This window comes from Erpetoichthys calabaricus, chromosome 11 (genome assembly GCF_900747795.2).
Source record: "Erpetoichthys calabaricus chromosome 11, fErpCal1.3, whole genome shotgun sequence".
In the NCBI taxonomy this organism is placed as follows: Eukaryota; Metazoa; Chordata; class Cladistia; order Polypteriformes; family Polypteridae; genus Erpetoichthys; species Erpetoichthys calabaricus.
The window spans coordinates 56,583,075-56,591,764 of NC_041404.2; positions in this window are offsets into that span (position 1 = coordinate 56,583,075).

Consider the following 8,690-nt stretch of genomic DNA (forward strand, 5'->3'; position numbering starts at 1 on the left):
GACATGGAGGAGATTCCAGAATTCAGGCAGTTACTCGAGGAGAGCTGGACAGGGCCCCTCGTAGAAGGTCCTTAACCCATCATCAGGACCCACCGCTATCTGCTCCTTTGAGCAACAGGATGAGCACTGGCAGAGCCTACAAAACGACCAACAGCAGGCAGTCAGGAAGGCCAGTGGTGTGAATGTCTCTGAGCAAACCATCAGAAACAGACTTCATGAGGTTGGCCTGAGATCCTCTAGTGGGCACTGTGGAGCTCGATTGGCATTTGCCATAGAATACCAGAATTGGCAGGTCCACCACTGGCGGGCACCCTGTGCTGTTCACTGATGAGAGCGGGTTCACCCTGAGCACATGTGCCAGACGTGAAAGGGTCTGGAGAAGTCGTGGAGAATGTTATGCTGCCGGTCACATCGTTCAGCACAACCTTTTAGGTGGTGGGTCAGTGATGGTCTGGGGTGGGAGGCATATCCATGGTGGGACACACAGACCTCTACAGGATAGACAACGGTGGGCACCTGGACTGCCATTAGGTATCGGGATGAAATCCTTGGACCCCTTGTCAGACCCTATGCTGGTTCATCCTGGTGCACAACAATGTCGGCCTCATGTGGCGAGAGGATGAAGGAGTTTATACCATTGACTGCCCCCCCCACACCCCTTGCTTGACCTCAATCCAATAGAACACCTCTGGGTGGAACATTATGTTTCGGTCCATCCGACACCTCAGACTGTCCAGTAGGTCAGTGATACTCTGGTCCAGATCTGGGAGGAGATCCCCCAGGACACCATCTTCTGTCGTCTCATTAGAACGCTGTTAGGCATTTGGGGGGGTGGGGGTGGCATACAAACTACTGAGTATGATTTGGAGTACCTGCAATGACATTTCTGCAAACTGGACGAGCCTACCTACCTGCCTGCCCCATCATTTTTTCCCTTCAATTTTCGGGGTGTCTTTGAATTCAGCCCTCACACATCACCATATCAGTCCATAGCTGTAGAGAGAGCCAGCAGGATTTTTTTTCCCCATCGAGATCTGATGTGTTTTCAAAGTGTTCCTTTAATTTTTCTTTTGAGCAGTTTATAAATTTATATATACATTAGCAGCTTGAGATCCACAATGGGAGAGATTTGGTATGAAGAATGGTGAACAATACCTCCATCCAGAATCAGACACTAATCAGAGGCTATAGGAGGACAGCGTCTAGAGGACAAAAGGAGGCTCAACTAAGTAGTGATGTCATATCTCTGTTGGGTGCCCACATTTATGCACCTGTCTAATTCTGTTATGATGCATATTGCATATTTTCTGTTAATCCAATAAACTTAATGTCACTGCTGAAATACTACTGTGTCCATAAGGCATGTCAGATATTAATAGGAAGTTGCTACTTTGAAAGCTCAGCCAATGAGAAACAAAAATCCAAAGAATTAAGAGGGGCTCCCAAACTTTTTCATATGACTGTATGTGTGTGTGTGTGTGTATATATATATGGAAGAGAAGGTCTGTGATATTGGGTGTACAGTTTATTTATTATGAACATGTTCTTCCCAATACCCCCCCACCCCCCATCACACTGACTTAGCCACCCCCCCCCCCCCCCACGTAATATTTTGCTATATATTGCCTTTGATTCTTGTAAGTCTAAGCATTACCCTCTGATGAAGACCCCTGGCAGGGGGCGAGTGCTTGGTGTGTGCCTTGCGGTGGGGTGGCACCCTGCCTGGGGTTTGTTCCTGCCTTGTGTCCTGTGCTGACTGGGATTGGCTGCAGTAGACCCCCCCGTGACCCTGTGTTAGGATATAGCAGGTTGGAAAATGACTGACTGACATCAGTTATCCTCACTTGCAAGTCTTCTAAAGATTCATTTTCACAGGTTCCCATAAAAAGAAATCAAATCTGGCAAATGTGGAGGCCAAGAAAATGGTCCTCCTCTTCCAATCCATCTGTTAGGGAATTTCTCACATAGAAACTGTCTAACATGCAAAGCAAAGTGACAAGGAGCACCTTCTTGTTGAAACACTGTGTTCTCTATCAGTCCTAATTGTTCAAGTTGAGGAATAAAGTCATTTTGCAGCATTTCTAACAATAGCTATCATCTTTAACAACACGTCCGTCACAAAAGAAAGGCCCTATCACTCGATTTTTTCCCCAAAGCACACCACACATTAACTTTGGGAGAATCTCTTTCATGTTCAACAGACTCATGTGGATTTTCAGTTCACCAAATACGGCAAAAATAAAAATTTTTAAAAACAAAAAAAAAAAAAAATAGATACATCAAACTTTCTAATCCTTTTTACAAATTCTTTCAATCACATATACTTACAAAGTTACAACTATTTTAAATTGCACTCAGACTTTATGGACACTGTATTTGTAAACCAATCTAATCACCAAAAATGGCAAATTCTTTTTTGTTCTTTATTTTGCCTTATACAATTTCTTGTATTAGGAATTTGTTAGTTTTCGCATACCCCTTAGGGTCAGAGTACAGGGTCAGCCATCGTACAGCAGCCCCTGGAGCAATTACAGGTCAAGGGTCTTGCTCAAGAGTAGCATCTCTTTTGGCATTGACGGGGATTCAAACCGGCAACCTTCGGGATACCAGCGCAGATCCTTAGCTTCAGAGCCATCACTCCGCCCCAATTTAACATTTTTTTAACATAATTTAACATTTAACATGAAACCTACAATATCATAAAGTGCAGAAAGTGAAGGGGTTCCGACTACTTTCTGAATCCACTGTACATAGAATGTAACATATACAGTGCATCCAGAAAGTATTCACAGCGCATCACTTTTTCCACATTTTGTTATGTTACAGCCTTATTCCAAAATGGATTAAATTCATTTTCATCCATCCATCCATTTTCCAACCCGCTGAATCCGAACAGAGGGTCACGGGGGTCTGCTGGAGCCAATCCCAGCCAACACAAGGCACAAGGCAGGAAACAATCCTGGGCAGGGTGCCAACCCACCGCAGGACACACACAAACACACCCACACACCAAGCACACACTAGGGCCAATTTAGAATCGGCAATCCACCTAACCTGCATGTCTTTGGACTGTGGGAGGAAACCGGAGCGCCTGGAGGAAACCCACGCAGACACGGGGAGAACATGCAAACTCCACGCAGGGAGGAACCGGGAAGTGTACCCGGGTCCCCAGTTCTCCCCACTGTGCCACCGTGCTGCCCTTAAATTCATTTTTTTCCTCAGAATTCTACACACAACACCCCATAATGACAACGTGAAAAAAGTTTACTTGAGGTTTTTGCAAATTTATTAAAAATAAAAAAACTGAGAAATCCCATGTCCATAAGTATTCACAGCCTTTGCTCAATACTTTGTCGATGCACCTTTGGCAGCAATTCCAGCCTCAAGTCTTCTTGAATATGATGCCACAAGCTTGGCACACCTATCCTTGGCCAGTTTCGCCCATTCCTCTTTGCAGCACCTCTCAAGCTCCATCAGGTTGGATGGGAAGCGTCGGTGCACAGCCATTTTAAGATCTCTCCAGAGATGTTCAGTCGGATTCAAGTCTGGGCTCTGGCTGGGCCACTCAAGGACATTCACAGAGTTGTCCTGAAGCCACTCCTTTGATATCTTGGCTGTGTGCTTAGGGTCGTTGTCCTGCTGAAAGATGAACCGTCGCTCCTGTCTGAGGTCAAGAGCGCTCTGGAGCAGGTTTTCATCCAGGATGTCTCTGTACATTGCTGCAGTCATCTTTCCCTTTATCCTGACTAGTCTCCCAGTCCCCACAGCATGATGCTGCCACCACCATGCTTCACTGTAGGGATGGTATTGGCCTGGTGATGAGCGGTGCCTGGTTTCCTCCAAACGTGACGCCTGGCATTCACACCAAAGAGTTCAATCTTTGTCTCATCAGACCAGAGAATTTTCTTTCTCATGGTCTGAGAGTCCTTCAGGTGCCTTTTGGCAAACTCCAGGTGGGCTGCCATGTGCCTTTTACTAAGGAGTGGCTTCCATCTGGCCACTCTACCATACAGCCCTGATTGGTGGATTGCTGCAGAGATGGTTGTCCTTCTGGAAGGTTCTCCTCTCTCCACAGAGGACCTCTGGAGCTCTGACAGCGTGACCATCAGGTTCTTGGTCACCTCCCTGACTAAGGCCCTTCTCCCCCCGATCACTCAGTTTAGATGGCCGCCCAGCTCTAGGAAGAGTCCTGGGGGTTTCGAACTTCTTCCACTTACGGATGATGGAGGCCACTGTGCTCATTGGGACCTTCAAAGCAGCAGAAATGTTTCTGTAACCTTCCCCAGATTTGTGCCTCGAGACAATCCTGTCTCGGAGGTCTACAGACAATTCCTTTGACTTCATGCTTGGTTTGTGCTCTGACATGAACTGTCAACTGTGGGACCTTCTATAGACAGGTGTGTGCCTTTCCAAATCATGTCCAGTCAACTGAATTTACCACAGGTGGCCTCCAATGAAGCTGCAGAAACATCTCAAGGATGATCAGGGGAAACAGGAGGCACCTGAGCTCAATTTGGAGCTTCATGGCAAAGGCTGTGAATACTTATGGACATGTGCTTTCTCAGTTTTTTTATTTTTAATAAATTTGCAAAAACCTCAAGTAAACTTTTTTCACGTTGTCATTATGGGGTGTTGTGTGTAGAATTCTGAGGAAAAAAATGAATTTAATCCATTTTGGAATAAGACTGTAACATAACAAAATGTGGAAAAAGTGATGCGCTGGGAATACTTTCCAGATGCACTGTATCTCCACACACATACACAAACACATAAGAACATATAAAAACATTTGTTATTCTGAATGGCTGTTCAGTTACTTAATGACCTGAAGACAAACCATCTCTGAATGTACGGGTGTGAACGTCAGTGAATTACTGCACCATTTTGGGAGAAACAACTCTACAGGATGGCTGATCTGTTTAGTAATCCTGTTGTTTGTAACCCCAAGGCAGAACACCTTATGAAATGACCTGAACAAAAGGCAGCTGGCTGGCCTGTGGCATTCTGTGCCACCTTTACCATATTGTGTAGTGCGAGATGTAGTGCCACAGGGAACTGTCCTATCACCTTTCCTCTTCACCATCTACACGTCTGACTTCAGGTACAGGTGTCAGTCATGTCACCTGCAGAAATTCTCTGATGACTCTGCTGTTGTGGCCCGTATCAGGGATGGTCAGGAGGAGGAATATAGGGGTGTGGTGGAAAGTTTTGTTGGGTGGTGTGAGCAGAATTATTTACAGTTAAACATCACAAAGACGAAGGAACTCGTGGTGGACTTTAACTCTTTTAGGGTGGATGTCGACTTTTATCGACAGGAGGGGTTGAGGGCGAATGTCGACAAAAGTCGACATCCAGGGATAGAGGGCGGCAATCAGCTGTTAATGGCGACAAAACTCACTGTCTCGTCGCAGGCATTCCCTCTGTGCTTGGAGGAATGCTAGACTCATTGACTCGGCAACTAATCCTTGCGTGTGTGTGAGTTGCGAAATGTAAACAATGGCAAGATGGCATCGACATGTCACAAGGGAGCGAAGCGAGTGCAGAAAAGAAAACACTCAGCAGACAATGTTTTGCACATTATCGCGGAGTCCGACTGTGATTTTTCAGAATCGGATTTTATTGACAGTGATCAGGAGATCGAACAAGAGAGTGAGAAGCCGGCATCAGCTGATTGGACACCAGCTGATACCGCGCCAGCTGATCCGCTGCCAGCTGAGCGCATTTGCGCAGCCAATGCATCTATGGCAAGGTTCACGTGGAAGGAATACACAGACATTGCTCCGTAGGAGTCGAACTAGCTACCGGACTTCACAAGACGGCATGGCTTGCTGTTGGACACGACAGATCACCCGCTGCTGGACTACTTCAGGCTGCTCTCCAGCTACTGTCAGACGAGACAAACAGGTAGGCAGAGAAATTTTTTGAATCGCGGGCTGCGCTTGCATCGCATTCTCGTTTTTCAAAGTGGAAACCCACAACAAAAGACGAGATGAAGCGCGCTATGGAATTACAAATAGAGATGGGACAGAACTGGTGATATAACTTCAGGGAGCATTGGTCCAAATGTGCTTTGTCCCCTGGTGGCTTTGGACAGGTTATGCAGTGTGATGATAGGTACGTGCTCCTGCAAAGTTTTATTCACTTCTGTAATAAACAGAAGCAAATCCCATGGGGTGTGCCAGGCTATAACGCCATGCATAAAGTTCAGCCCCTGCTTGACATTGTGGAACCAACATAGAAACAATTTTATCAGCCTGGCTGTGATTTGTCTGTGCATGAATCTATGATAAAATAAAAGGAACACCTTTTTTTCTGCAAATATATGCCAGACAAGCCCACAAAGTATGGCATAAAGGATTTTGTACTGGCAGAAGCAACCACTGGTTTCTGCCTGAAAGTAATTACATATACAGGAAAGTATTTCTTTCAAAGAGAGAACTGTCCCTTGACAAGTCAGGTTGTGCTGGAGCTGCTTCAGGGCTATGAACATTTGGGTCATGTTGTGTACATTTGGACAATTTTTATACATGCCCAGAATTGTTCATGGAGCTACAGAGCAGAGGAATTGGAGCTTGTGGCACAGTGAGGGTGAAGAGGAGACACATGGCTTCACAGTTGAAGAGGAAAAGAGGTGACAATATGATTTTCATGCGGGCACAAAACTTGGTGGCACGGCACGATGTCAGACGGGTGACTTGTCTTTCTACAGTACACACTAACAATATATGTGAGAAAGTGCAGCAACAGACAATTGAAAAGTAGGCACCAAAGCAACACGTATTGTCAGCAGTGCGATGTGGCAATGACTGGAATTGGCTGCTTTGCTTTGAGCGAGATCAGACTTGGCAGGACTTTGCTGTGTAAAATGTATTTGAAATCATAGAGTATGCAGGCTCATACAACATGCAAGACAGTAACATTTGTCAAAAGGAAATATTTTTTGTTGATTTGATATATTAAACAATTGCTTTGTGTTCTTTTTTAAAAAATGTTAGTTTTTGGAAAAATATTCAGCCCTGGGAGAAAAGAAACAAACAAAATTAGCCCTAAAAGAGTTAAGAAGCGGGCTCCTCCTCCTCCCACCCCTGTCACTATCAGAGGAACGGAGGTTGAAGTAGTTGAGGTCTATAGGTACCTGGGAGTACACATTGACAGTAAACTTGACTGGTCCAAGAACACAGACATAGTAGGCCTACCTAAGGAGGAGGCTGAGGTCGTTTAATGTATGCAGGAAAATGTTTTAACACTCTGTGGTGGAGAGTGTGGTGTTTTTTGCAGCTGTGAGCTGGGGCAGGGCGGTGAAGACAGCTGATCACAACAGGCTGAACAAGCCGATTAAAAAGGCTGGTTCTGTCCTAGGCGTCAAATTAGAGGATCTGACTGAGTGTCCGAGAGGAGAATGCTGAAAAAGTTCCTCGGTATCATGGACAACCCCTCTCCACCCCATGCCCGCCTCCTTGAGGAACCATCAGAGGACACACACACAGCAAAAGACTCATTGCCCCCAAATGCAGAACCGAACACCACAGGAGATCTTTTCTATCCATCCATCCATTTCCCAACCCGCTGAATCCGAACACAGGGTCACGGGGGGTCTGCTTGGAGCCAATCCCAGCCAACACAGGGCACAAGGCAGGAACCAATCCTGGGCAGGGTGCCAACCCACTGCAGGAGATCTTTTCTACCTGTGGCAATAAGGCTTTATAACTCCTCTTCGTTCTGTAGGTGATCTTTTTCAGCCTTTATGGCGGTATGTTAGTCCCATCCTGTCATCACAAGCGGCTAGCTCATTTTACTTAGGCACAAGTACTAAGTCACTTTTCATAACCTAGACTAATAATCTGTATTTAATAATAATCTCTTATACTTTTGTATATTTTCACAATTACGGAGCTGTGGCCGTAAGGTGGTCGGTGCCTGTCGTGGCGGCAATCCCTGAACCCGTTGGTGGACACCGGCGGTGAAGGATGCCATCAAGCTGAAGAAGGAGTCCTACCGGTCCCTTTTGTCCTGTGGGACCCTGGAGGCAGCTGATAGGTACCGGCAGGCCAAGTGGAATGCGGCTTTGGTGGTTGCTGAGGCAAAAACTCGGGCGTGGGAGGAGTTTGGGGAGGCCATGGAGAACGACTTTCGGACGGCTTCGAGGAGATTCTGGTCCATCGTCCGGCGTCTCAGGAGGGGGAAGCAGTGCAATGTCAACACTGTATATGGTGGGGATGGTGCGCTGCTGACCTCAACTCAGGACGTTGTGGGTCGGTGGGGGGAGTACTTCGAATACCTCCTCAATCCCAATAACATGCCTTCCAATGAGGAAGCAGAGCCTGGGGATTCGGAGGTGGGCTCCCCCATCTCTGGGACTGAGGTCACCGAGGTGGTCAAAAAACTCCTTGGTGGCAGGGCCCCGGGGGTGGATGAGATACGCCCGGAGTTCCTCAAGGCTCTGGATGTTGTAGGACTGTCTTGGTTGACACGTCTCTGCAACATCGCATGGACATCAGGGACAGTGCCTCTGGATTGGCAGACCGGGGTGGTGGTCCCCCTCTTTAAGAAGGGGGACCGGAGGGTGTGTTCCAACTACAGAGGGATCACACTCCTCAGCCTCCCTGGAAAAGTCTATTCGGGGGTCCTGGAGAGGAGGGTCCGTCGGATAGTCGAACCTCGGATTCAGGAGGAACAGTGTGGTTTTCGTC